Source organism: Leptodactylus fuscus, chromosome 1 (assembly GCF_031893055.1).
Source record: "Leptodactylus fuscus isolate aLepFus1 chromosome 1, aLepFus1.hap2, whole genome shotgun sequence".
Lineage (NCBI taxonomy): Eukaryota > Metazoa > Chordata > Amphibia > Anura > Leptodactylidae > Leptodactylus > Leptodactylus fuscus.
Genome location: NC_134265.1, coordinates 235,384,623 through 235,409,836, shown reverse-complemented (window position 1 = coordinate 235,409,836; position 25,214 = coordinate 235,384,623). Strand labels below are relative to the sequence as shown.

At 47.0% G+C, this 25,214-nt stretch overlaps 19 non-coding genes across 19 annotated transcripts; 10 read left to right on the top strand and 9 right to left on the bottom strand.

The window, feature by feature from the left end:
* The first annotated feature begins 1,073 nt into the window (after positions 1-1,073).
* TRNAL-CAG (transfer RNA leucine (anticodon CAG)) lies at positions 1,074-1,156 on the top strand. Its single transcript has one exon. It is a non-coding gene; the product is annotated as a tRNA-Leu (tRNA).
* A 1,185-nt stretch (positions 1,157-2,341) lies between these two features.
* Positions 2,342-2,414, bottom strand: TRNAF-GAA (transfer RNA phenylalanine (anticodon GAA)). Its single transcript has one exon. It is a non-coding gene; the product is annotated as a tRNA-Phe (tRNA).
* Positions 2,415-2,589: 175 nt separating this feature from the next.
* On the top strand, positions 2,590-2,672 carry TRNAL-CAG (transfer RNA leucine (anticodon CAG)). Its single transcript has one exon. It is a non-coding gene; the product is annotated as a tRNA-Leu (tRNA).
* A 1,188-nt stretch (positions 2,673-3,860) lies between these two features.
* On the bottom strand, positions 3,861-3,933 carry TRNAF-GAA (transfer RNA phenylalanine (anticodon GAA)). Its single transcript has one exon. It is a non-coding gene; the product is annotated as a tRNA-Phe (tRNA).
* A 175-nt stretch (positions 3,934-4,108) lies between these two features.
* Positions 4,109-4,191, top strand: TRNAL-CAG (transfer RNA leucine (anticodon CAG)). Its single transcript has one exon. It is a non-coding gene; the product is annotated as a tRNA-Leu (tRNA).
* A 1,189-nt stretch (positions 4,192-5,380) lies between these two features.
* Positions 5,381-5,453, bottom strand: TRNAF-GAA (transfer RNA phenylalanine (anticodon GAA)). Its single transcript has one exon. It is a non-coding gene; the product is annotated as a tRNA-Phe (tRNA).
* A 175-nt stretch (positions 5,454-5,628) lies between these two features.
* TRNAL-CAG (transfer RNA leucine (anticodon CAG)) lies at positions 5,629-5,711 on the top strand. Its single transcript has one exon. It is a non-coding gene; the product is annotated as a tRNA-Leu (tRNA).
* A 1,191-nt stretch (positions 5,712-6,902) lies between these two features.
* Positions 6,903-6,975, bottom strand: TRNAF-GAA (transfer RNA phenylalanine (anticodon GAA)). The gene has a single exon. It is a non-coding gene; the product is annotated as a tRNA-Phe (tRNA).
* Positions 6,976-7,150: 175 nt separating this feature from the next.
* TRNAL-CAG (transfer RNA leucine (anticodon CAG)) lies at positions 7,151-7,233 on the top strand. Its single transcript has one exon. It is a non-coding gene; the product is annotated as a tRNA-Leu (tRNA).
* A 1,190-nt stretch (positions 7,234-8,423) lies between these two features.
* TRNAF-GAA (transfer RNA phenylalanine (anticodon GAA)) lies at positions 8,424-8,496 on the bottom strand. Its single transcript has one exon. It is a non-coding gene; the product is annotated as a tRNA-Phe (tRNA).
* A 175-nt stretch (positions 8,497-8,671) lies between these two features.
* TRNAL-CAG (transfer RNA leucine (anticodon CAG)) lies at positions 8,672-8,754 on the top strand. Its single transcript has one exon. It is a non-coding gene; the product is annotated as a tRNA-Leu (tRNA).
* Positions 8,755-9,938: 1,184 nt separating this feature from the next.
* TRNAF-GAA (transfer RNA phenylalanine (anticodon GAA)) lies at positions 9,939-10,011 on the bottom strand. Its single transcript has one exon. It is a non-coding gene; the product is annotated as a tRNA-Phe (tRNA).
* A 175-nt stretch (positions 10,012-10,186) lies between these two features.
* TRNAL-CAG (transfer RNA leucine (anticodon CAG)) lies at positions 10,187-10,269 on the top strand. Its single transcript has one exon. It is a non-coding gene; the product is annotated as a tRNA-Leu (tRNA).
* Positions 10,270-11,456: 1,187 nt separating this feature from the next.
* On the bottom strand, positions 11,457-11,529 carry TRNAF-GAA (transfer RNA phenylalanine (anticodon GAA)). The gene has a single exon. It is a non-coding gene; the product is annotated as a tRNA-Phe (tRNA).
* Positions 11,530-21,741: 10,212 nt separating this feature from the next.
* Positions 21,742-21,824, top strand: TRNAL-CAG (transfer RNA leucine (anticodon CAG)). Its single transcript has one exon. It is a non-coding gene; the product is annotated as a tRNA-Leu (tRNA).
* A 1,174-nt stretch (positions 21,825-22,998) lies between these two features.
* Positions 22,999-23,071, bottom strand: TRNAF-GAA (transfer RNA phenylalanine (anticodon GAA)). Its single transcript has one exon. It is a non-coding gene; the product is annotated as a tRNA-Phe (tRNA).
* Positions 23,072-23,246: 175 nt separating this feature from the next.
* Positions 23,247-23,329, top strand: TRNAL-CAG (transfer RNA leucine (anticodon CAG)). Its single transcript has one exon. It is a non-coding gene; the product is annotated as a tRNA-Leu (tRNA).
* A 1,185-nt stretch (positions 23,330-24,514) lies between these two features.
* Positions 24,515-24,587, bottom strand: TRNAF-GAA (transfer RNA phenylalanine (anticodon GAA)). The gene has a single exon. It is a non-coding gene; the product is annotated as a tRNA-Phe (tRNA).
* A 175-nt stretch (positions 24,588-24,762) lies between these two features.
* On the top strand, positions 24,763-24,845 carry TRNAL-CAG (transfer RNA leucine (anticodon CAG)). Its single transcript has one exon. It is a non-coding gene; the product is annotated as a tRNA-Leu (tRNA).
* Positions 24,846-25,214: the final 369 nt, after the last annotated feature.

Genomic DNA, 25,214 nt, shown 5'->3' with positions numbered 1-25,214 from the left:
GTAATAAGGGTCCTAGCTTACAGTGACCTGATTCTGTGTAACTTCCGCGTGACCCTCCTGAAAAGTACGTGACTCCGCAAGGGATTTTCTTGTGAAGACAAGAGTTCTGAATAATGCGCACTTGAATGGAGACCAAAGACTAATCCAATCACAATCTGGAGGATCCGCTATGATGTCTGTCACAAACACCCCTTCTACATTCTGTCTGTGTGGACCGTTAAGGTAAAATTACAGCCTTTATTGCAACAGACAAAGGTTTACAGCTGAAGTATGGAATAACATTTCTACAGCATTGGAACCTGGGGGAGACCTGGGAGAAATGACATTCAGTGGGGCCTGGAGCTCATTGGACATTGCCATCTGGTTTTGACCAGCCAAGAGTCGAGCTCTGACTCTATACCCACTTAAAATCATCAATATAATGTAGCTGAGCAGGGTCTATCTGCTAAAAAAAGACAGCCACCGCTGTTGTGCACCTAGGACATGTCTTCTGGTGATGCAGCTGCGTGCTTTTGGAGGTGAACGCTATTGGGCGAGCAGCAAAGAAAATGGCAGCTGGTTCTTCGGGAGGGAACACGGAGAAGAGGTAAGGCTTCTTGGAGAAGTGTGGTAATATATGTCTCTGCCATTCAGCATTCTGCTGAATATTTCCGGATCCTTGCATTATTTAGTCTTTCTCACATTAATGACTGATGTGAAAGAGGGACTCCCCCCCATTTCCAGGATTACCTGCGCATTATGCAAGAAGGAAAGCTCGGTTCAGTTTGGATATTGAAAAAACCCATATACATTCATGTCAATTGTTTAATGTTTAAAACGAGGGTGTGACAAAACCCAGAATTGAATCGGGGACCTTTAGATCTTCAGTCTAACGCTCTCCCAACTGAGCTATTTCGGCCTCTGTCCTGGGGTTTGCTGTCTCCCCGTTCACTAGTTGGGACATCTTTAGGCAAGGTGAAAATTCCCATGAGTACAGAATGTACATAGGAGGGATGATTTTCTAATGAGTAGTTAATTGATTCCAAATAGCGTGCATGCGCGCGACATTCAGGGACTGAGGAAACTAATCCCATGTCAGGATGGCTGAGCGGTCTAAGGCGCTGCGTTCAGGTCGCAGTCTCCTCTGGAGGCGTGGGTTCGAATCCCACTTCTGACAGTGGTTTGATTTTTTTCCTGCTGGCGATAGCACCAGTGCAGAGAAATTCCTGCTGCCTCCCAATGGCAATTTCACTTTTACTTCTGACTATATAGCCTGACTCAGCTTGCTTGGCTGTAGAGCCAGTAATAAGGGTCCTAGCTTTCAGTGACCTGATTCTGTGTAACTTCCGCGTGACCCTCCTGAAAAGTACGTGACTCCGCAAGGGATTTTCTTGTGAAGACAAGAGTTCTGAATAATGCGCACTTGAATGGAGACCAAAGACTAATCCAATCACAATCTGGAGGATCCGCTATGATGTCTGTCACAAACACCCCTTCTACATTCTGTCTGTGTGGACCGTTAAGGTAAAAGAACGGCCTTTATTGTAAGAGACAAAGGTTTACAGCTGAAGCATGGAATAACATTTCTACAGCATTGGAACCTGGGGGAGACCTGGGAGAAATGACATTCAGTGGGGCCTGGAGCTCATTGGACATTGCCATCTGGTTTTGACCAGCCAAGAGTCGAGCTCTGACTCTATACCCACTTAAAATCATCAATATAATGTAGCTGAACAGGGTCTATCTGCTAAAAAAAGACAGCCACCGCTGTTGTGCACCTAGGACATGTCTTCTGGTGATGCAGCTGCGTGCTTTTGGAGGTGAACGCTATTGGGCGAGCAGCAAAGTAAATGGCAGCTGGTTCTTCTGGAGGGAACACGGAGAAGAGGTAAGGCTTCTTGGAGAAGTGTGGTAATATATGTCTCTGCCATTCAGCATTCTGCTGAATATTTCCGGATCCTTGCATTATTTAGTCTTTCTCACATTAATGACTGATGTGAAAGAGGGACTTCCCCCCCCATTTCCAGGATTACCTGCGCATTATGCAAGAAGGAAAGCTCGGTTCAGTTAGGATATAGAAAGAACCCAAAAACATTCATGTCAATTGTTCAATGTTTAAAACGAGGGTGTGAAAAAACCCAGTATTGAATCGGGGACCTTTAGATCTTTAGTCTACGCTCTCCCAACTGAGCTATTTCGGCATCCGCACAGCACATTGTCTTCTCCTGAAAGAACTGTTTTCAACCTTTTTTTTTTTTCTATAGTTCCAGCAGTGCGCTACGCTCGATCGAAACCCCAACGAATTGGAAAGAAACGTAGCAAGCCTTTTCTTTTGTTAGTGGATTTGTACTCAAAATTCATTTGCCGAAACCCGGGATCGAACCAGGGACCTTTATATCTTCAGTCTAACGCTCTCCCAACTGAGCTATTTCGGCCTCTGTCCTGGGGTTTGCTGTCTCCCCGTTCACTAGTTGGGACATCTTTAGGCAAGGTGAAAATTCCCATGAGTACAGAATGTACATAGGAGGGATGATTTTCTAATGAGTAGTTAATTGATTCCAAATAGCGTGCATGCGCGCGACATTCAGGGACTGAGGAAACTAATCCCATGTCAGGATGGCCGAGCGGTTTAAGGTGCTGCGTTCAGGTCGCAGTCTCCTCTAGAGGCGTGGGTTCGAATCCCGCTTCTGACAGTGCTTTGATTTTTTTCCTGCTGGCGATAGCACCAGTGCAGAGAAATTCCTGCTGGCTCCCAATGGCAATTTCACTTTTACTTCTGACTATATAGCCTGACTCAGCTTGCTTGGCTGTAGAGCCAGTAATAAGGGTCCTAGCTTTCAGTGACCTGATTCTGTGTAACTTCCGCGTGACCCTCCTGAAAAGTATGTGACTCCGCAAGGGATTTTCTTGTGAAGACAAGAGTTCTGAATAATGCGCACTTGAATGGAGACCAAAGACTAATCCAATCACAATCTGGAGGATCCGCTATGATGTCTGTCACAAACACCCCTTCTACATTCTGTCTGTGTGGACCGTTAAGGTAAAATAACGGCCTTTATTTAAGAGACAAAGGTTTACAGCTGAAGCATGGAATAACATTTCTACAGCATTGGAACCTGGGGGTGACCTAGGAGAAATGACATTCAGTGGGGCCTGGAGCTCATTGGACATTGCCATCTGGTTTTGACCAGCCAAGAGTCGAGCTCTGACTCTATACCCACTTAAAATCATCAATATAATGTAGCTGAGCAGGGTCTATCTGCTAAAAAAAGACAGCCACCGCTGTTGTGCACCTAGGACATGTCTTCTGGTGATGCAGCTGCGTGCTTTTGGAGGTGAACGCGATTCGGCGAGCAGCAAAGAAAATGGCAGCTGGTTCTTCGGGAGGGAACACGGAGAAGAGGTAAGGCTTCTTGGAGAAGTGTGGTAATATATGTCTCTGCCATTCAGCATTCTGCTGAATATTTCCGGATCCTTGCATTATTTAGTCTTTCTCACATTAATGACTGATGTGAAAGAGGGACTCCCCCCCCCCCCCATTTCCAGGATTACCTGCGCATTATGCAAGAAGGAAAGCTCGGTTCAGTTAGGATATAGAAAGAACCCAAAAACATTCATGTCAATTGTTCAATGTTTAAAATGAGGGTGTGACAAAACTCAGAATTGAATCGGGGACCTTTAGATCTTTAGTCTACGCTCTCCCAACTGAGCTATTTCGGCATCCGCGCAGCACATTGTCTTCTCCTGAAAGAACTGTTTTCAACCTTTTTTTTTTTTCTATAGTTCCAGCAGCGCGCTACACTCGATCGAAATCCCAATGAATTGGAAAGAAACGTAGCAAGCCTTTTCTTTTGTTAGTGGATTTGTATTCAAAATTCATTTGCCGAAACCCGGGATCGAACCAGGGACCTTTAGATCTTCAGTCTAACGCTCTCCCAACTGAGCTATTTCGGCCTCTGTCCTGGGGTTTGCTGTCTCCCCGTTCACTAGTTGGGACATCTTTAGGCAAGGTGAAAATTCCCATGAGTACAGAATGTACATAGGAGGGATGATTTTCTAATGAGTAGTTAATTGATTCCAAATAGCGTGCATGCGCGCGACATTTAGGGACTGAGGAAACTAATCCCATGTCAGGATGGCCGAGCGGTCTAAGGCGCTGCGTTCAGGTCGCAGTCTCCTCTGGAGGCGTGGGTTCGAATCCCACTTCTGACAGTGGTTTGATTTTTTTCCTGCTGGCGATAGCACCAGTGCAGAGAAATTCCTGCTGGCTCCCAATGGCAATTTCACTTTTACTTCTGACTATATAGCCTGACTCAGCTTGCTTGGCTGTAGAGCCAGTAATAAGGGTCCTAGCTTTCAGTGACCTGATTCTGTGTAACTTCCGCGTGACCCTCCTGAAAAGTACGTGACTCCGCAAGGGATTTTCTTGTGAAGACAAGAGTTCTGAATAATGCGTACTTGAATGGAGACCAAAGACTAATCCAATCACAATCTGGAGGATCCGCTATGATGTCTGTCACAAACACCCCTTCTACATTCTGTCTGTGAGGACCGTTAAGGTAAAATAACGGCCTTTATTGTAAGAGACAAAGGTTTACAGCTGAAGCATGGAATAACATTTCTACAGCATTGGAACCTGGGGGAGACCTGGGAGAAATGACATTCAGTGGGGCCTGGAGCTCATTGGACATTGCCATCTGGTTTTGACCAGCCAAGAGTCGAGCTCTGACTCTATACCCACTTAAAATCATCAATATAATGTAGCTGAGCAGGGTCTATCTGCTAAAAAAAGACAGCCACCGCTGTTGTGCACCTAGGACATGTCTTCTGGTGATGCAGCTGCGTGCTTTTGGAGGTGAACGCTATTCGGCGAGCAGCAAAGAAAATGGCAGCTGGTTCTTCGGGAGGGAACACGGAGAAGAGGTAAGGCTTCTTGGAGAAGTGTGGTAATATATGTCTCTGCCATTCAGCATTCTGCTGAATATTTCCGGATCCTTGCATTATTTAGTCTTTCTCACATTAATGACTGATGTGAAAGAGGGACTTCTCCCCCCCCCCCATTTCCAGGATTACCTGCGCATTATGCAAGAAGGAAAGCTCGGTTCAGTTAGGATATAGAAAGAACCCAAAAACATTCATGTCAATTGTTTAATGTTTAAAACGAGGGTGTGACAAAACCCAGAATTGAATCGGGGACCTTTAGATCTTTAGTCTACGCTCTCCCAACTGAGCTATTTCGGCATCCGCGCAGCACATTGTCTTCTCCTGAAAGAACTGTTTTCAACCTTTTTTTTTTTCTATAGTTCCAGCAGTGCGCTACGCTCGATCGAAACCCCTACGAATTGGAAAGAAACGTAGCAAGCCTTTTCTTTTGTTAGTGGATTTGTATTCAAAATTCATTTGCCGAAACCCGGGATCGAACCAGGGACCTTTAAATCTTCAGTCTAACGCTCTCCCAACTGAGCTATTTCAGCCTCTGTCCTGGGGTTTGCTGTCTCCCCGTTCACTAGTTGGGACATCTTTAGGCAAGGTGAAAATTCCCATGAGTACAGAATGTACATAGGAGGGATGATTTTCTAATGAGTAGTTAATTGATTCCAAATAGCGTGCATGCGCGCGACATTCAGGGACTGAGGAAACTAATCCCATGTCAGGATGGCCGAGCGGTCTAAGGTGCTGCGTTCAGGTCGCAGTCTCCTCTGGAGGCGTGGGTTCGAATCCCACTTCTGACAGGGGTTTGATTTTTTTCCTGCTGGCGATAGCACCAGTGCAGAGATATTCCTGCTGGCTCCCAATGGCAATTTCACTTTTACTTCTGACTATATAGCCTGACTCAGCTTGCTTGGCTGTAGAGCCAGTAATAAGGGTCCTAGCTTACAGTGACCTGATTCTGTGTAACTTCCGCGTGACCCTCCTGAAAAGTACGTGACTCCGCAAGGGATTTTCTTGTGAAGACAAGAGTTCTGAATAATGCGTACTTGAATGGAGACCAAAGACTAATCCAATCACAATCTGGAGGATCCGCTATGATGTCTGTCACAAACACCCCTTCTACATTCTGTCTGTGAGGACCGTTAAGGTAAAAGAACGGCCTTTATTGTAAGAGACAAAGGTTTACAGCTGAAGCATGGAATAACATTTCTACAGCATTGGAACCTGGGGGAGACCTGGGAGAAATGACATTCAGTGGGACCTGGAGCTCATTGGACATTGCCATCTGGTTTTGACCAGCCAAGAGTCGAGCTCTGACTCTATACCCACTTAAAATCATCAATATAATGTAGCTGAGCAGGGTCTATCTGCTAAAAAACGACAGCCACCGCTGTTGTGCACCTAGGACATGTCTTCTGGTGATGCAGCTGCGTGCTTTTGGAGGTGAACGCTATTCGGCGAGCAGCAAAGAAAATGGCAGCTGGTTCTTCGGGAGGGAACACGGAGAAGAGGTAAGGCTTCTTGGAGAAGTGTGGTAATATATGTCTCTGCCATTCAGCATTCTGCTGAATATTTCCGGATCCTTGCATTATTTAGTCTTTCTCACATTAATGACTGATGTGAAAGAGGGACTTCTCCCCCCCCCCCCCATTTCCAGGATTACCTGCGCATTATGCAAGAAGGAAAGCTCGGTTCAGTTAGGATATAGAAAGAACCCAAAAACATTCATGTCAATTGATCAATGTTTAAAATGAGGGTGTGACAAAACCCAGAATTGAATCGGGGACCTTTAGATCTTTAGTCTACGCTCTCCCAACTGAGCTATTTCGGCATCCGCGCAGCACATTATCTTCTCCTGAAAGAACTGTTTTCAACCTTTTTTTTTTTCTATAGTTCCAGCAGCGCGCTACGCTCGATCGAAACCCCAACGAATTGGAAAGAAACGTAGCAAGCCTTTTCTTTTGTTAGTGGATTTGTATTCAAAATTCATTTGCCGAAACCCGGGATCGAACCAGGGACCTTTAGATCTTCAGTCTAACGCTCTCCCAACTGAGCTATTTCGGCCTCTGTCCTGGGGTTTGCTGTCTCCCCGTTCACTAGTTGGGACATCTTTAGGCAAGGTGAAAATTCCCATGAGTACAGAATGTACATAGGAGGGATGATTTTCTAATGAGTAGTTAATTGATTCCAAATAGCGTACATGCGCGCAACATTTAGGGACTGAGGAAACTAATCCCATGTCAGGATGGCCGAGCGGTCTAAGGCGCTGCGTTCAGGTCGCAGTCTCCTCTGGAGGCGTGGGTTCGAATCCCACTTCTGACAGTGGTTTGATTTTTTTCCTGCTGGCGATAGCACCAGTGCAGAGAAATTCCTGCTGGCTCCCAATGGCAATTTCACTTTTACTTCTGACTATATAGCCTGACTCAGCTTGCTTGGCTGTAGAGCCAGTAATAAGGGTCCTAGCTTACAGTGACCTGATTCTGTGTAACTTCCGCGTGACCCTCCTGAAAAGTACGTGACTCCGCAAGGGATTTTCTTGTGAAGACAAGAGTTCTGAATAATGCGTACTTGAATGGAGACCAAAGACTAATCCAATCACAATCTGGAGGATCCGCTATGATGTCTGTCACAAACACCCCTTCTACATTCTGTCTGTGAGGACCGTTAAGGTAAAATAACGGCCTTTATTGTAAGAGACAAAGGTTTACAGCTGAAGCATGGAATAACATTTCTACAGCATTGGAACCTGGGGGAGACCTGGGAGAAATGACATTCAGTGGGACCTGGAGCTCATTGGACATTGCCATCTGGTTTTGACCAGCCAAGAGTCGAGCTCTGACTCTATACCCACTTAAAATCATCAATATAATGTAGCTGAGCAGGGTCTATCTGCTAAAAAACGACAGCCACCGCTGTTGTGCACCTAGGACATGTCTTCTGGTGATGCAGCTGCGTGCTTTTGGAGGTGAACGCTATTGGGCGAGCAGCAAAGAAAATGGCAGCTGGTTCTTCGGGAGGGAACACGGAGAAGAGGTAAGGCTTCTTGGAGAAGTGTGGTAATATATGTCTCTGCCATTCAGCATTCTGCTGAATATTTCCGGATCCTTGCATTATTTAGTCTTTCTCACATTAATGACTGATGTGAAAGAGGGACTTCCCCCCCCCCCCCATTTCCAGGATTACCTGCGCATTATGCTAGAAGGAAAGCTCGGTTCAGTTAGGATATAGAAAGAACCCAAAAACATTCATGTCAATTGTTCAATGTTTAAAACGAGGGTGTGACAAAACCCAGAATTGAATCGGGGACCTTTAGATCTTTAGTCTACGCTCTCCCAACTGAGCTATTTCGGCATCCGCGCAGCACATTGTCTTCTCCTGAAAGAACTTTTTTCAACCTTTTTTTTTTTTCTATAGTTCCAGCAGCGCGCTACGCTCGATCGAAACCCCAACGAATTGGAAAGAAACGTAGCAAGCCTTTTCTTTTGTTAGTGGATTTGTATTCAAAATTCATTTGCCGAAACCCGGGATCGAACCAGGGACCTTTAGATCTTCAGTCTAACGCTCTCCCAACTGAGCTATTTCGGCCTCTGTCCTGGGGTTTGCTGTCTCCCCGTTCACTAGTTGGGACATCTTTAGGCAAGGTGAAAATTCCCATGAGTACAGAATGTACATAGGAGGGATGATTTTCTAATGAGTAGTTAATTGATTCCAAATAGCGTGCATGCGTGCGACATTTAGGGACTGAGGAAACTAATCCCATGTCAGGATGGCCGAGCGGTCTAAGGCGCTGCGTTCAGGTCGCAGTCTCCTCTGGAGGCGTGGGTTCGAATCCCACTTCTGACAGTGGTTTGAATTTTTTCCTGCTGGCGATAGCACCAGTGCAGAGAAATTCCTGCTGGCTCCCAATGGCAATTTCACTTTTACTTCTGACTATATAGCCTGACTCAGCTTGCTTGGCTGTAGAGCCAGTAATAAGGATCCTAGCTTACAGTGACCTGATTCTGTGTAACTTCCGCGTGACCCTCCTGAAAAGTATGTGACTCCGCAAGGGATTTTCTTGTGAAGACAAGAGTTCTGAATAATGCGCACTTGAATGGAGACCAAAGACTAATCCAATCACAATCTGGAGGATCCGCTATGATGTCTGTCACAAACACCCCTTCTACATTCTGTCTGTGTGGACCGTTAAGGTAAAAGAACGGCCTTTATTGTAAGAGACAAAGGTTTACAGCTGAAGCATGGAATAACATTTCTACAGCATTGGAACCTGGGGGAGACCTGGGAGAAATGACATTCAGTGGGGCCTGGAGCTCATTGGACATTGCCATCTGGTTTTGACCAGCCAAGAGTCGAGCTCTGACTCTATACCCACTTAAAATCATCAATATAATGTAGCTGAGCAGGGTCTATCTGCTAAAAAAAGACAGCCACCGCTGTTGTGCACCTAGGACATGTCTTCTGGTGATGCAGCTGCGTGCTTTTGGAGGTGAACGCTATTGGGCGAGCAGCAAAGAAAATGGCAGCTGGTTCTTCGGGAGGGAACACGGAGAAGAGGTAAGGCTTCTTGGAGAAGTGTGGTAATATATGTCTCTGACATTCAGCATTCTGCTGAATATTTCCGGATCCTTGCATTATTTAGTCTTTCTCACATTAATGACTGATGTGAAAGAGGGACTCCACCCCCATTTCCAGGATTACCTGCGCATTATGCAAGAAGGAAAGCTCGGTTCAGTTAGGATATAGAAAGAACCCAAAAACATTCATGTCAATTGTTCAATGTTTAAAACGAGGGTGTGACAAAACCCGGAATTGAATCGGGGACCTTTAGATCTTTAGTCTACGCTCTCCCAACTGAGCTATTTCGGCATCCGCGCAGCACATTGTCTTCTCCTGAAAGAACTGTTTTCAACCTTTTTTTTTTTTCTATAGTTCCAGCAGTGCGCTACGCTCGATCGAAACCCCAACGAATTGGAAAGAAACGTAGCAAGCCTTTTCTTTTGTTAGTGGATTTGTATTCAAAATTCATTTGCCGAAACCCGGGATCGAACCAGGGACCTTTAGATCTTCAGTCTAACGCTCTCCCAACTGAGCTATTTCGGCCTCTGTCCTGGAGTTTGCTGTCTCCCCGTTCACTAGTTGGGACATCTTTAGGCAAGGTGAAAATTCCCATGAGTCCAGAATGTACATAGGAGGGATGATTTTCTAATGAGTAGTTAATTGATTCCAAATAGCGTGCATGCGCGCGACATTCAGGGACTGAGGAAACTAATCACATGTCAGGATGGCCGAGCGGTCTAAGGCGCTGCGTTCAGGTCGCAGTCTCCTCTGGAGGTGTGGGTACGAATCCCACTTCTGACAGTGGTTTGATTTTTTTCCTGCTGGCGATAGCACCAGTGCAGAGAAATTCCTGCTGGCTCCCAATGGCAATTTCACTTTTACTTCTGACTATATAGCCTGACTCAGCTTGCTTGGCTGTAGAGCCAGTAATAAGGGTCCTAGCTTTCAGTGACCTGATTCTGTGTAACTTCCGCGTGACCCTCCTGAAAAGTACGTGACTCCGCAAGGGATTTTCTTGTGAAGACAAGAGTTCCGAATAATGCGCACTTGAATGGAGACCAAAGACTAATCCAATCACAATCTGGAGGATCCGCTATGATGTCTGTCACAAACACCCCTTCTACATTCTGTCTGTGTGGACCGTTAAGGTAAAAGAACGGCCTTTATTGTAAGAGACAACGGTTTACAGCTGAAGCATGGAATAACATTTCTACAGCATTGGAACCTGGGGGAGACCTGGGAGAAATGACATTCAGTTGGGCCTGGAGCTCATTGGACATTGCCATCTGGTTTTGACCAGCCAAGAGTCGAGCTCTGACTCTATACCCACTTAAAATCATCAATATAATGTAGCTGAGCAGGGTCTATCTGCTAAAAAAAGACAGCCACCGCTGTTGTGCACCTAGGACATGTCTTCTGGTGATGCAGCTGCGTGCTTTTGGAGGTGAACGCTATTCGGCGAGCAGCAAAGAAAATGGCAGCTGGTTCTTCGGGAGGGAACACGGAGAAGAGGTAAGGCTTCTTGGAGAAGTGTGGTAATATATGTCTCTGCCATTCAGCATTCTGCTGAATATTTCCGGATCCTTGTATTATTTAGTCTTTCTCACATTAATGAATGATGTGAAAGAGGGACTCCCCCCCCCCATTTCCAGGATTACCTGCGCATTATGCTAGAAGGAAAGCTCGGTTCAGTTAGGATATAGAAAGAACCCAAAAACATTCATGTCAATTGTTCAATGTTTAAAACGAGGGTGTGACAAAACCCAGAATTGAAACGGGGACCTTTAGATCTTTAGTCTACGCTCTCCCAACTGAGCTATTTCGGCATCCGCGCAGCACCTTGTCTTCTCCTGAAAGAACTGTTTTCAACCTTTTTTTTTTTTTCTATAGTTCCAGCAGTGCGCTACGCTCGATCGAAACCCCAATAAATTGGAAAGAAATGTAGCAAGCCTTTTCTTTTGTTAGTGGATTTGTATTCAAAATTCATTTGCCGAAACCCGGGATCAAACCAGGGACCTTTAGATCTTCAGTCTAACGCTCTCCCAACTGAGCTATTTCGGCCTCTGTCCTGGGGTTTGCTGTCTCCCGGTTCACTAGTTGGGACATCTTTAGTAGAGATGAGCGAACAGTGTTCTATCGAACTCATGTTCGATCGGATATTAGGCTGTTCGGCATGTTCGAATCGAATCGAACACCGCGTGGTAAAGTGCGCCATTACTCGATTCCCCTCCCACCTTCCCTGGCGCCTTTTTTGCTCCAATAACAGCGCAGGGTAGGTGGGACAGGAACTACGACACCGGTGACGTTGAAAAAAGTAGGCAAAACCCATTGGCTGCCGAAAACATGTGACCTCTAATTTAAAAGAACAGCGACGCCCAGCTTCGCGTCATTCTGAGCTTGCAATTCACCGAGGACGGAGGTTTCCGTCCAGCTAGCTAGGGCTTAGATTCTGGGTAGGCAGGGACAGGCTAGGATAGGAAGGAGAAGACAACCAACAGCTCTTGTAAGAGCTAAATTCCAGGGAGAAGCTTGTCAGTGTAACGTGGCACTGACGGGCTCAATCGCCGCAACCCAGCTTTCCCAGGATCCTGAATGGAATACACTGTCAGTGTATTCCCGTATACCCGATATATACCCCGATACCCGTTCCAACGGTGTGCCCCCCCACCTTCACCCCAGAAATACCCTGCAAGTCCCCTAGCAATAGAATTGGGGCTATATACACCCACAATTTTTACTACTGGTATACAGTGCCATTGTCTGACTGGGAATTCAAAGAATATATTGGGAATACAAATACCCTCATTTCTTGCTACTGCCATATAGTGCCAGTTTCTGACTGGTAATTCAAAGAATATATTGGGGTTACGTGCACCCACAATTTTTACTACTGGTATACAGTGCCATTGTCTGACTGGGAATTCAAAGAATATATTGGGAATACAAATACCCTCATTTCTTGCTACTGCCATATAGTGCCAGTGTCTGACTGGGAATTCAAAGAATATATTGGGGTTACGTGCACCCACAATTTTTACTACTGGTATACAGTGCCATTGTCTGACTGGGAATTCAAAGAATATATTGGGAATACAAATACCCTCATTTCTTGCTACTGCCATATAGTGCCAGTGTCTGACTGGGAATTCAAAGAATATATTGGGGTTACGTGCACCCACAATTTTTACTACTGGTATACAGTGCCATTGTCTGACTGGGAATTCAAAGAATATATTGGGAATACAAATACCCTCATTTCTTGCTACTGCCATATAGTGCCAGTGTCTGACTGGGAATTCAAAGAATATATTGGGGTTACGTGCACCCACAATTTTTACTACTGGTATACAGTGCCATTGTCTGACTGGGAATTCAAAGAATATATTGGGAATACAAATACCCTCATTTCTTGCTACTGCCATATAGTGCCAGTGTCTGACTGGTAATTCAAAGAATATATTGGGGTTACGTGCACCCACAATTTTTACTACTGGTATACAGTGCCATTGTCTGACTGGGAATTCAAAGAATATATTGGGAATACAAATACCCTCATTTCTTGCTACTGCCATATAGTGCCAGTGTCTGACTGGTAATTCAAAGAATATATTGGGGTTACGTGCACCCACAATTTTTACTACTGGTATACAGTGCTATTGTCTGACTGGGAATTCAAAGAATATATTGGGAATACAAATACCCTCATTTCTTGCTACTGCCATATAGTGCCAGTGTCTGACTGGGAATTCAAAGAATATATTGGGGTTACGTGCACCCACAATTTTTACTACTGGTATACAGTGCCATTGTCTGACTGGGAATTCAAAGAATATATTGGGAATACAAATACCCTCATTTCTTGCTACTGCCATATAGTGCCAGTGTCTGACTGGGAATTCAAAGAATATATTGGGGTTACGTGCACCCACAATTTTTACTACTGGTATACAGTGCCATTGTCTGACTGGGAATTCAAAGAATATATTGGGAATACAAATACCCTCATTTCTTGCTACTGCCATATAGTGCCAGTGTCTGACTGGTAATTCAAAGAATATATTGGGGTTACGTGCACCCACAATTTTTACTACTGGTATACAGTGCCATTGTCTGACTGGGAATTCAAAGAATATATTGGGAATACAAATACCCTCATTTCTTGCTACTGCCATATAGTGCCAGTTTCTGACTGGTAATTCAAAGAATATATTGGGGTTACGTGCACCCACAATTTTTACTACTGGTATACAGTGCCATTGTCTGACTGGGAATTCAAAGAATATATTGGGGTTATAAATACCCTCATTTCTTGCTACTGCCATATAGTGCCAGTTTCTGACTGGTAATTCAAAGAATATATTGGGGTTACGTGCACCCACAATTTTTACTACTGGTATACAGTGCCATTGTCTGACTGGGAATTCAAAGAATATATTGGGGTTATAAATACCCTCATTTCTTGCTACTGCCATATAGTGCCAGTTTCTGACTGGTAATTCAAAGAATATATTGGGGTTACGTGCACCCACAATTTTTACTACTGGTATACAGTGCCATTGTCTGACTGGGAATTCAAAGAATATATTGGGAATACAAATACCCTCATTTCTTGCTACTGCCATATAGTGCCAGTGTCTGACTGGTAATTCAAAGAATATATTGGGGTTACGTGCACCCACAATTTTTACTACTGGTATACAGTGCCATTGTCTGACTGGGAATTCAAAGAATATATTGGGAATACAAATACCCTCATTTCTTGCTACTGCCATATAGTGCCAGTGTCTGACTGGTAATTCAAAGAATATATTGGGGTTACGTGCACCCACAATTTTTACTACTGGTATACAGTGCCATTGTCTGACTGGGAATTCAAAGAATATATTGGGAATACAAATACCCTCATTTCTTGCTACTGCCATATAGTGCCAGTGTCTGACTGGTAATTCAAAGAATATATTGGGGTTACGTGCACCCACAATTTTTACTACTGGTATACAGTGCCATTGTCTGACTGGGAATTCAAAGAATATATTGGGAATACAAATACCCTCATTTCTTGCTACTGCCATATAGTGCCAGTTTCTGACTGGGAATTCAAAGAATATATTGGGGTTACGTGCACCCACAATTTTTACTACTGGTATACAGTGCCATTGTCTGACTGGGAATTCAAAGAGTATATTGGGAATACAAATACCCTCATTTCTTGCTACTGCCATATAGTGCCAGTTTCTGACTGGTAATTCAAAGAATATATTGGGGTTACGTGCACCCACAATTTTTACTACTGGTATACAGTGCCATTGTCTGACTGGGAATTCAAAGAATATATTGGGAATACAAATACCCTCATTTCTTGCTACTGCCATATAGTGCCAGTGTCTGACTGGTAATTCAAAGAATATATTGGGGTTACGTGCACCCACAATTTTTACTACTGGTATACAGTGCCATTGTCTGACTGGGAATTCAAAGAATATATTGGGAATACAAGTACCCTCATTTCTTGCTACTGCCATATAGTGCCAGTGTCTGACTGGTAATTCAAAGAATATATTGGGGTTACGTGCACCCACAATTTTTACTACTGGTATACAGTGCCAATTTCTAACTAGGAATTCAAAATGCGCAAGGCTCCCGGAAAGGGACGTGGACGAGGCCGTGGGCGAGGTCGGGGGAATGGTTCTGGGGAGCAAGGTAGCAGTGAAGCCACAGGGCGTCCCGTGCCTACTCCTGTGGGGCAGCAAGCATTGCGCCACTCCACAGTGCCAGGGTTGCTTGCCACATTAACTAAACTGCAGGGTACAAACCTTAGTAGGCCCGAGAACCAGGAACAGGTCTTGCAATGGCTGTCAGAGAACGCTTACAGCACATTGTCCAGCAGCCAGTCAGACTCTGCCTCCTCTCCTCCTATTACCCAACAGTCTTGTCTTCCTTCCTCCCAAAATTCCGAAGCTTTACAGAACAATAACCCAAACTGTCCCTGCTCCCCAGAGCTGTTCTCCGCTCCTTTCATTGTCCCTCAACCTGCCTCTCCACGTCACGATTCCACGAACCTAACAGAGGAGCATCTGTGTCCAGATGCTCAAACACTAGAGTCTCCTCCATCTCCGTTCGATTTGGTGGTGGATGACCAGCAACCCACCCTCATCGACGATGATGTGACGCAGTTGCCGTCAGGGCATCCAGTTGACTGGCGCATTGTGCGGGAGGAGGAGATGAGACAGGAGTTGGAAGAGGAAGTGGTGGATGATGAGGACACTGACCCGACCTGGACAGGGGGGATGTCAAGCGGGGAAAGTAGTGTGGATGTTGAGGCAGGTGCAGCACCAAAAAGGGTAGCTAGAGGCAGAGGCAGAGGTCAGCAGCTTAGGCGAAGCCAGGCCACACCCGGAATCTCCCAAGATGTTCCAGTTCGTACCCAGCCCCGAAAAACTCCCACCTCGAGGGCACGTTTCTCGAAGGTGTGGAGTTTTTTCAAGGAATGCGCCGAGGACAGATATAGTGTTGTCTGCACAATTTGCCTCTCGAAATTGATTAGGGGCTCTGAGAAGAGCAACCTGTCCACCACTTCAATGCGCCGTCATTTGGAATCCAAGCACTGGAATCAGTGGCAGGCAGCAACGGCAGGACAAAGGCCGCCTGCCGTTCACGCCACTGCCACTGCCTCTGCCTCTGCCTCTGCCACTGCCACTGCTGACTGTGCTGGCGATGCACTCCAGAGGACGAGCCAGGACACCACTTCATCTGCCTCCGCCACTTTGTTGACTTCTACCTCATCCTCCCCTGGTCCTGTCTTATCTCCTTCTCCTGCACCATCAAAGGCACCATCAGGCGTTTCTTTACAACAACCCACCATCTCTCAGACATTGGAGCGGCGGCAGAAATACACTGCTAACCACCCACACGCGCAAGCCTTGAACGCCAACATCGCTAAACTGCTGGCCCAGGAGATGTTGGCGTTCCGGCTTGTTGAAACTCCCGCCTTCCTGGACCTGATGGCAACTGCGGCACCTCGCTATGCCGTCCCTAGCCGTCACTACTTCTCCCGGTGTGCCGTCCCCGCCTTGCACCAGCACGTGTCACTCAACATCAGGCGGGCCCTTAGTTCCGCGCTTTGCACAAAGGTCCACTTGACCACCGACGCGTGGACAAGTGCATGCGGACAGGGACGCTACATTTCACTGACGGCACACTGGGTGAATGTAGTTGAGGCTGGGACTGCTTCCCAAACTGGCCCGGTGTACCTCGTCTCCCCGCCTAACATTCCTGGCAGGGACACGAGAAGAACACCCCCCTCCTCCTCCTCCTCTACCGCCTCCTCCTCCGCCACCGCCTCCTCCTCCGCCACCGCCTCCTCCTCCGCTGTTAGATTGACCCCAGCTACGAGTTGGAAACGTTGCAGCACTGGCGTTGGTAGACGTCAGCAGGCTGTGCTGAAGCTGATCAGCTTGGGGGACAGACAGCACACTGCCTCCGAGGTGAGGGATGCCCTCCTCGATGAGACGGCAATATGGTTTGAGCCGCTGCACCTGGGCCCAGGCATGGTCGTTTGTGATAACGGCCGGAACCTGGTAGCAGCTCTGGAGCTTGCCGGACTCCAACATGTTCCATGCCTGGCCCACGTCTTCAACCTAGTGGTGCAACGTTTCCTAAAGAGCTACCCCAATGTTCCAGAGCTACTGGTGAAAGTGCGGCGCATGTGCGCCCACTTTCGCAAGTCGACAGTAGCCGCTGCTAGCTTAAAATCTCTCCAGCAACGCCTGCATGTGCCACAACACCGGCTTTTGTGCGACGTCCCCACACGCTGGAACTCAACGTTTCAGATGTTGAATAGAGTGGTTGAGCAGCAGAGACCTTTGATGGAATACCAGCTACAAAACCCTAGGGTGCCACAAAGTCAGCTGCCTCAGTTTCACATCCATGAGTGGCCATGGATGAGAGACCTTTGTGACATCCTACGGGTCTTTGAGGAGTCCACAAGGAGGGTGAGCTCTGAGGATGCGATGGTGAGCCTTACAATCCCGCTCTTGTGTGTTCTGAGAGAATCCCTGATTGACATCAGGGATAACTCAGATCACACAGAGGAGTTAGGGATAGCATCCGATCCGTCACAGCTGGAGAGTAGGTCCACACATCTGTCCGCTTCACTGCGTTTAATGGAGGAGGAGGAGGAGGAGGAGGAGGAGGAAGAAGAGTTGTCCGATGATGTGATGGTGATACAGGAGGCTTCCGGGCAACTTCGAATCGTCCCATTGTTGCAGCGCGGATGGGTAGACATGGAGGATGAGGAGGAAATGGAGATTGAACTTTCCGGTGGGGCCAGAGGAGTCATGCCAACTAACACTGTGGTAGACATGGCTGAGTTCATGTTGGGGTGCTTTACAACCGACAAGCGTATTGTCAAAATCATGGAGGACAACCAGTACTGGATCTTTGCTATCCTTGACCCCCGGTATAAAAACAACATCTCGTCTTTTATTCCGGTAGAGGGGAGGGCCAATCGCATCAATGCTTGCCACAGGCAATTGGTGCAGAATATGATGGAGATGTTTCCAGCATGTGACAGTGGCGGCAGGGAGGGCAGTTCCTCCAGTAGGCAACCAAGTTCTCACCGGTCCACACAAACGAGGGGCACACTGTCTAAGGTCTGGGACACCTTGATGGCACCCCCTCGCCAAAGTGCCGCCACGGAGGGTCCTAGTGTCACCAGGCGTGAGAAGTATAGGCGCATGTTGCGGGAATACCTTTCCGACCACAGCCCTGTCCTCTCCGACCCCTCTGCGCCCTACACGTATTGGGTGTCGAAGTTGGACCTGTGGCTTGAACTTGCCCTATATGCCTTGGAGGTGCTGTCCTGTCCTGCCGCCAGCGTCCTATCTGAGAGGGTGTTCAGTGCAGCCGGTGGCATCATCACTGACAAGCGCACCCGTCTGTCAGCTGAGAGTGCCGACCGGCTCACTTTGATAAAAATGAACCACCACTGGATAGAGCCTTCATTTTTGTGCCCACCTGTGTAAAGCACCCCAACATGAAACTCCATGTCTGTACTCAACCTCTCCAATTCCTCCGCATCCTCATACTCATCCACCATAAGCGTTGCACAATTCTGCTAATACTAGGCTCCCTCCAACATGATTTCCCCCAACTCTGCTGGTTAGAGGCTCCCTCCACCCTGATTTCCACCAACTCTGCTGGTTAGAGGCTCCCTCCACCCTGCTTTCCCACAACTCTGCTGGTTAGAGGCTCCTTCCACCATGAATTTGCCCAAACTGGGCTGTTTAGAGGCTCCCTCCACCATGAATTGGTCCAAACTGGGCTGGTTAGAGGCTCCCTCCACCATTAATTGGTCCAAACTGGGCTGGTTAGAGGCTCCCTCCACCATGAATTTGCCCAAACTGGGCTGTTTAGAGGCTCCCTCCACCATGAATTTGCCCAAACTGGGCTGTTTAGAGGCTCCCTCCACCATGAATTGGTCCAAACTGGGTTTTTTAGAGGCTCCCTCCACCATGAATTGGTCCAAACTGGGGTGGTTAGAGGCTCCCTCCACCATTAATTGGTCCAAACTGGGCTGGTTAGAGGCTCCCTCCACCATTAATTGGTCCAAACTGGGCTGGTTAGAGGCTCCCTCCACCATTAATTGGTCCAAACTGGGCTGGTTAGAGGCTCCCTCCACCATGAATTTGCCCAAACTGGGCTGTTTAGAGGCTCCCTCCACCATGAATTTGCCCAAACTGGGCTGGTTAGAGGCTCCCTCCACCATGAATTGGTCCAAACTGGGGTGGTTAGAGGCTCCCTCCACCATTAATTGGTCCAAACTTGGCTGTTTAGAGGCTCCCTCCACCATGAATTGGTCCAAACTGGGGTGGTTAGAGGCTCCCTCCACCATTAATTGGTCCAAACTGGGCTGGTTAGAGGCTCCCTCCACCATTAATTGGTCCAAACTGGGCTGGTTAGAGGCTCCCTCCACCATGAATTTGCCCAAACTGGGCTGTTTAGAGGCTCCCTCCACCATGAATTTGCCCAAACTGGGCTGGTTAGAGGCTCCCTCCACCATGAATTGGTCCAAACTGGGGTTTTTAGAGGCTCCCTCCACCATGAATTGGTCCAAACTGGGGTGGTTAGAGGCTCCCTCCACCATTAATTGGTCCAAACTGGGCTGGTTAGAGGCTCCCTCCACCATGAATTGGTCCAAACTGGGGTTTTTAGAGGCTCCCTCCACCATGAATTGGTCCAAACTTGGCTGTTTAGAGGCTCCCTCCACCATGAATTGGTCCAAACTGGGGTGGTTAGAGGCTCCCTCCACCATTAATTGGTCCAAACTGGGCTGGTTAGAGGCTCCCTCCACCATTAATTGGTCCAAACTGGGCTGGTTAGAGGCTCCCTCCACCATGAATTTGCCCAAACTGGGCTGTTTAGAGGCTCCCTCCACCATGAATTTGCCCAAACTGGGCTGGTCAGAGGCTCCCTCCACCATGAATTGGTCCAAACTGGGGTTTTTAGAGGCTCCCTCCACCATGAATTGGTCCAAACTGGGGTGGTTAGAGGCTCCCTCCACCATTAATTGGTCCAAACTGGGCTGGTTAGAGGCTCCCTCCACCATTAATTGGTCCAAACTGGGCTGGTTAGAGGCTCCCTCCACCATGAATTTGCCCAAACTGGGCTGTTTAGAGGCTCCCTCCACCATGAATTTGCCCAAACTGGGCTGGTTAGAGGCTCCCTCCACCATGAATTGGTCCAAACTGGGGTTTTTAGAGGCTCCCTCCACCATGAATTGGTCCAAACTGGGGTGGTTAGAGGCTCCCTCCACCATTAATTGGTCCAAACTGGGCTGGTTAGAGGCTCCCTCCACCATGAATTGGTCCAAACTGGGGTTTTTAGAGGCTCCCTCCACCATGAATTGGTCCAAACTTGGCTGTTTAGAGGCTCCCTCCACTATTAATTGGTCCAAACTGGGCTGGTTAGAGGCTCCCTCCACCATGAATTGGTCCAAACTGGGTTTTTTAGAGGCTCCCTCCACCATGAATTTGCCCAAACTGGGCTGTTTAGAGGCTCCCTCCACCATGAATTGGTCCAAACTGGGTTTTTTAGAGGCTCCCTCCACCATGAATTGGTCCAAACTTGGCTGTTTAGAGGCTCCCTCCACCATTAATTGGTCCAAACTGGGCTGGTTAGAGGCTCCCTCCACCATGAATTGGTCCAAACTGGGTTTTTTAGAGGCTCCCTCCACCATGAATTTGCCCAAACTGGGCTGTTTAGAGGCTCCCTCCACCATGAATTGGTCCAAACTGGGTTTTTTAGAGGCTCCCTCCACCATGAATTGGTCCAAACTGGGCTGGTTAGAGGCTCCCTCCACCATGAATTGGTCCAAACTGGGGTGGTTAGAGGCTCCCTCCACCATTAATTGGTCCAAACTGGGCTGGTTAGAGGCTCCCTCCACCATTAATTGGTCCAAACTGGGCTGGTTAGAGGCTCCCTCCACCATGAATTTGCCCAAACTGGGCTGGTTAGAGGCTCCCTCCACCATGAATTGGTCCAAACTGGGTTTTTTAGAGGCTCCCTCCACCATGAATTTGCCCAAACTGGGCTGGTTAGAGGCTCCCTCCACCATGAATTGGTCCAAACTGGGGTTTTTAGAGGCTCCCTCCACCATGAATTTGCCCAAACTCTGCTGGTTAGAGGCTCAATCCACCCTGATTTTCAAAACAAATGTTGGTGCCAACCTCAACTTACTACAAGGGCCAAATTCACTGCTGGTGACAAGCTCTCCTCACTGCAAGTGCCAAATACACATGTTTCAAGGTGTTTTCCTACTGTCAGAGAGGTGGTATTGAGTGTGTAAAGTGTGTAGTTGTTAGGCTGTGATGTTGGGGTAATAGAGGGTCTTTGGTGTGTTAGATGCCCCCAGACATGCTTCCCCTGCTGTCCCAGTGTCATTCCAGAGGTGTTGGCATCATTTCCTGGGGTGTCATAGTGGACTTGGTGACCCTCCAGACACGGATTTGGGTTTCCCCCTTAACGAGTATCTGTTCCCCATAGACTATAATGGGGTTCGAAACCCGTTCGAACACACAAACATTGAGCGGCTGTTCGAATCGAATTTCGAACCTCGAACATTTTAGTGTTCGCTCATCTCTAATCTTTAGGCAAGGTGAAAATTCCCATGAGTACAGAATGTACATAGGAGGGATGATTTTCTAATGAGTAGTTAATTGATTCCAAATAGCGTGCATGCGCGCGACATTCAGGGACTGAGGAAACTAATCTCATGTCAGGATGGCCGAGCGGTCTAAGGCGCTGCGTTCAGGTCGCAGTCTCCTCTGGAGGCGTGGGTTCGAATCCCACTTCTGACAGTGGTTTGATTTTTTTCCTGCTGGCGATAGCACCAGTGCAGAGAAATTCCTGCTGGCTCCCAATGGCAATTTCACTTTTACTTCTGACTATATAGCCTGACTCAGCTTGCTTGGCTGTAGAGCCAGTAATAAGGGTCCTAGCTTACAGTGACCTGATTCTGTGTAACGTCCGCGTGACCCTCCTGAAAAGTACGTGACTCCGCAAGGGATTTTCTTGTGAAGACAAGAGTTCTGAATAATGCGCACATGAATGGAGACCAAAGACTAATCCAATCACAATCTGGAGGATCCGCTATGATGTCTGTCACAAACACCCCTTCTACATTCTGTCTGTGTGGACCGTTAAGGTAAAAGAATGGCCTTTATTGTAAGAGACAAAGGTTTACAGCTGAAACATGGAATAACATTTCTACAACATTGGAACCTGGGAGAAATGACATTCAGTGGGGCCTGGAGCTCATTGGACATTGCCATCTGGTTTTGACCAGCCAAGAGTCGAGCTCTGACTCTATACCCACTTAAAATCATCAATATAATGTAGCTGAGCAGGGTCTATCTGCTAAAAAAAGACAGCCACCGCTGTTGTGCACCTAGGACATGTCTTCTGGTGATGCAGCTGCGTGCTTTTGGAGGTGAATGCTATTCGGCGAGCAGCAAAGAAAATGGCAGCTGGTTCTTCGGGAGGGAACACGGAGAAGAGGTAAGGCTTCTTGGAGAAGTGTGGTAATATATGTCTCTGCCATTCAGCATTCTGCTGAATATTTCCGGATCCTTGCATTATTTAGTCTTTCTCACATTAATGACTGATGTGAAAGAGGGACTTCCCCCCCCATTTCCAGGATTACCTGCGCATTATACAAGAAGGAAAGCTCGGTTCAGTTAGGATATAGAAAGAACCCAAAAACATTCATGTCAATTGTTCAATGTTTAAAACGAGGGTGTGACAAAACCCAGAATTGAATCGGGGACTTTTAGATCTTTAGTCTACGCTCTCCCAACTGAGCTATTTCGGCATCCGCGCAGCACATTGTCTTCTCCTGAAAGAACTGTTTTCAACCTTTTTTTTTTTTCTATAGTTCCAGCAGTGCGCTACGCTCGATCGAAACCCCAACGAATTGGAAAGAAACGTAGCAAGCCTTTTCTTTTGTTAGTGGATTTGTATTCAAAATTCATTCGCCGAAACCCGGGATCGAACCAGGGACCTTTAGATCTTCAGTCTAACGCTCTCCCAACTGAGCTATTTCGGCCTCTGTCCTGGGGTTTGCTGTCTCCCTGTTCACTAGTTGGGACATCTTTAGGCAAGGTGAAAATTCCCATGAGTCCAGAATGTACATAGGAGGGATGATTTTCTAATGAGTAGTTAATTGATTCCAAATAGCGTGCATGCGCGCGACATTCGGGGACTGAGGAAACTAATCCCATGTCAGGATGGCCGAGCGGTCTAAGGCGCTGCGTTCAGGTCGCAGTTTCCTCTGGAGGCGTGGGTTCGAATCCCACTTCTGACAGTGGTTTGATATTTTTCCTGCTGGCGATAGCGCCAGTGCAGAGAAATTCCTGCTGGCTCCCAATGGCAATTTCACTTTTACTTCTGACTATATAGCCTGACTCAGCTTGCTTGGCTGTAGAGCCAGTAATAAGGGTCCTAGCTTTCAGTGACCTGATTCTGTGTAACTTCCGCGTGACCCTCCTGAAAAGTACGTGAGTCCGCAAGGGATTTTCTTGTGAAGACAAGAGTTCTGAATAATGCGCACTTGAATGGAGACCAAAGACTAATCCAATCACAATCTGGAGGATCCGCTATGATGTCTGTCACAAACACCCCTTCTACATTCTGTCTGTGTGGACCGTTAAGGTAAAATAACGGCCTTTATTGTAAGAGACAAAGGTTTACAGCTGAAGCATGGAATAACATTTCTACAGCATTGGAACCTGGGGGAGACCTGGGAGAAATGACATTCAGTGGGGCCTGGAGCTCATTGGACATTGCCATCTGGTTTTGACCAGCCAAGAGTCGAGCTCTGACTCTATACCCACTTAAAATCATCAATATAATGTAGCTGAGCAGGGTCTATCTGCTAATAAAAGACAGCCACCGCTGTTGTGCACCTAGGACATGTCTTCTGGTGATGCAGCTGCGTGCTTTTGGAGGTGAACGCTATTGGGCGAGCAGCAAAGAAAATGGCAGCTGATTCTTCTGGAGGGAACACGGAGAAGAGGTAAGGCTTCTTGGAGAAGTGTGGTAATATATGTCTCTGCCATTCAGCATTCTGCTGAATATTTCCGGATCCTTGCATTATTTAGTCTTTCTCACATTAATGACTGATGTGAAAGAGGGACTTCCCCCCCCCATTTCCAGGATTACCTGCGCATTATGCAAGAAGGAAAGCTCGGTTCAGTTAGGATATAGAAAGAACCCAAAAACATTCATATCAATTGTTCAATGTTTAAAACGAGGGTGTGAAAAAACCCAGAATTGAATCGGGGACCTTTAGATCTTTAGTCTACGCTCTCCCAACTGAGCTATTTCGGCATCCGCGCAGCACATTGTCTTCTCCTGAAAGAACTGTTTTCAACCTTTTTTTTTTTCTATAGTTCCAGCAGTGCGCTACGCTCGATAGAAACCCCAACGAATTGGAAAGAAACGTAGCAAGCCTTTTCTTTTGTTAGTGGATTTGTATTCAAAATTCATTTGCCGAAACCCGGGATCGAACCAGGGACCTTTAGATCTTCAGTCTAACGCTCTCCCAACTGAGCTATTTCGGCCTCTGGCCTGGGGTTTGCTGTCTCCCCTTTCACTAGTTGGGACATCTTTAGGCAAGGTGAAAATTCCCATGAGTACAGAATGTACATAGGAGGGATGATTTTCTAATGAGTAGTTAATTGATTCCAAATAGCGTGCATGCGCGCAACATTCAGGGACTGAGGAAACTAATCCCATGTCAGGATGGCCGAGCGGTCTAAGGCGCTGCGTTCAGGTCGCAGTCTCCTCTGGAGGCGTGGGTTCGAATCCCACTTCTGACAGTGGTTTGATTTTTTTCCTGCTGGCGATAGCACCAGTGCAGAGAAATTCCTGCTGGCTCCCAATGGCAATTTCACTTTTACTTCTGACTATATAGCCTGACTCAGCTTGCTTGGCTGTAGAGCCAGTAATAAGGGTCCTAGCTTACAGTGACCTGATTCTGTGTAACTTCCGCGTGACCCTCCTGAAAAGTACGTGACTCCGCAAGGGATTTTCTTGTGAAGACAAGAGTTCTGAATAATGCGCACTTGAATGGAGACCAAAGACTAATCCAATCACAATCTGGAGGATCCGCTATGATGTCTGTCACAAACACCCCTTCTACATTCTGTCTGTGTGGACCGTTAAGGTAAAATAACGGCCTTTATTGT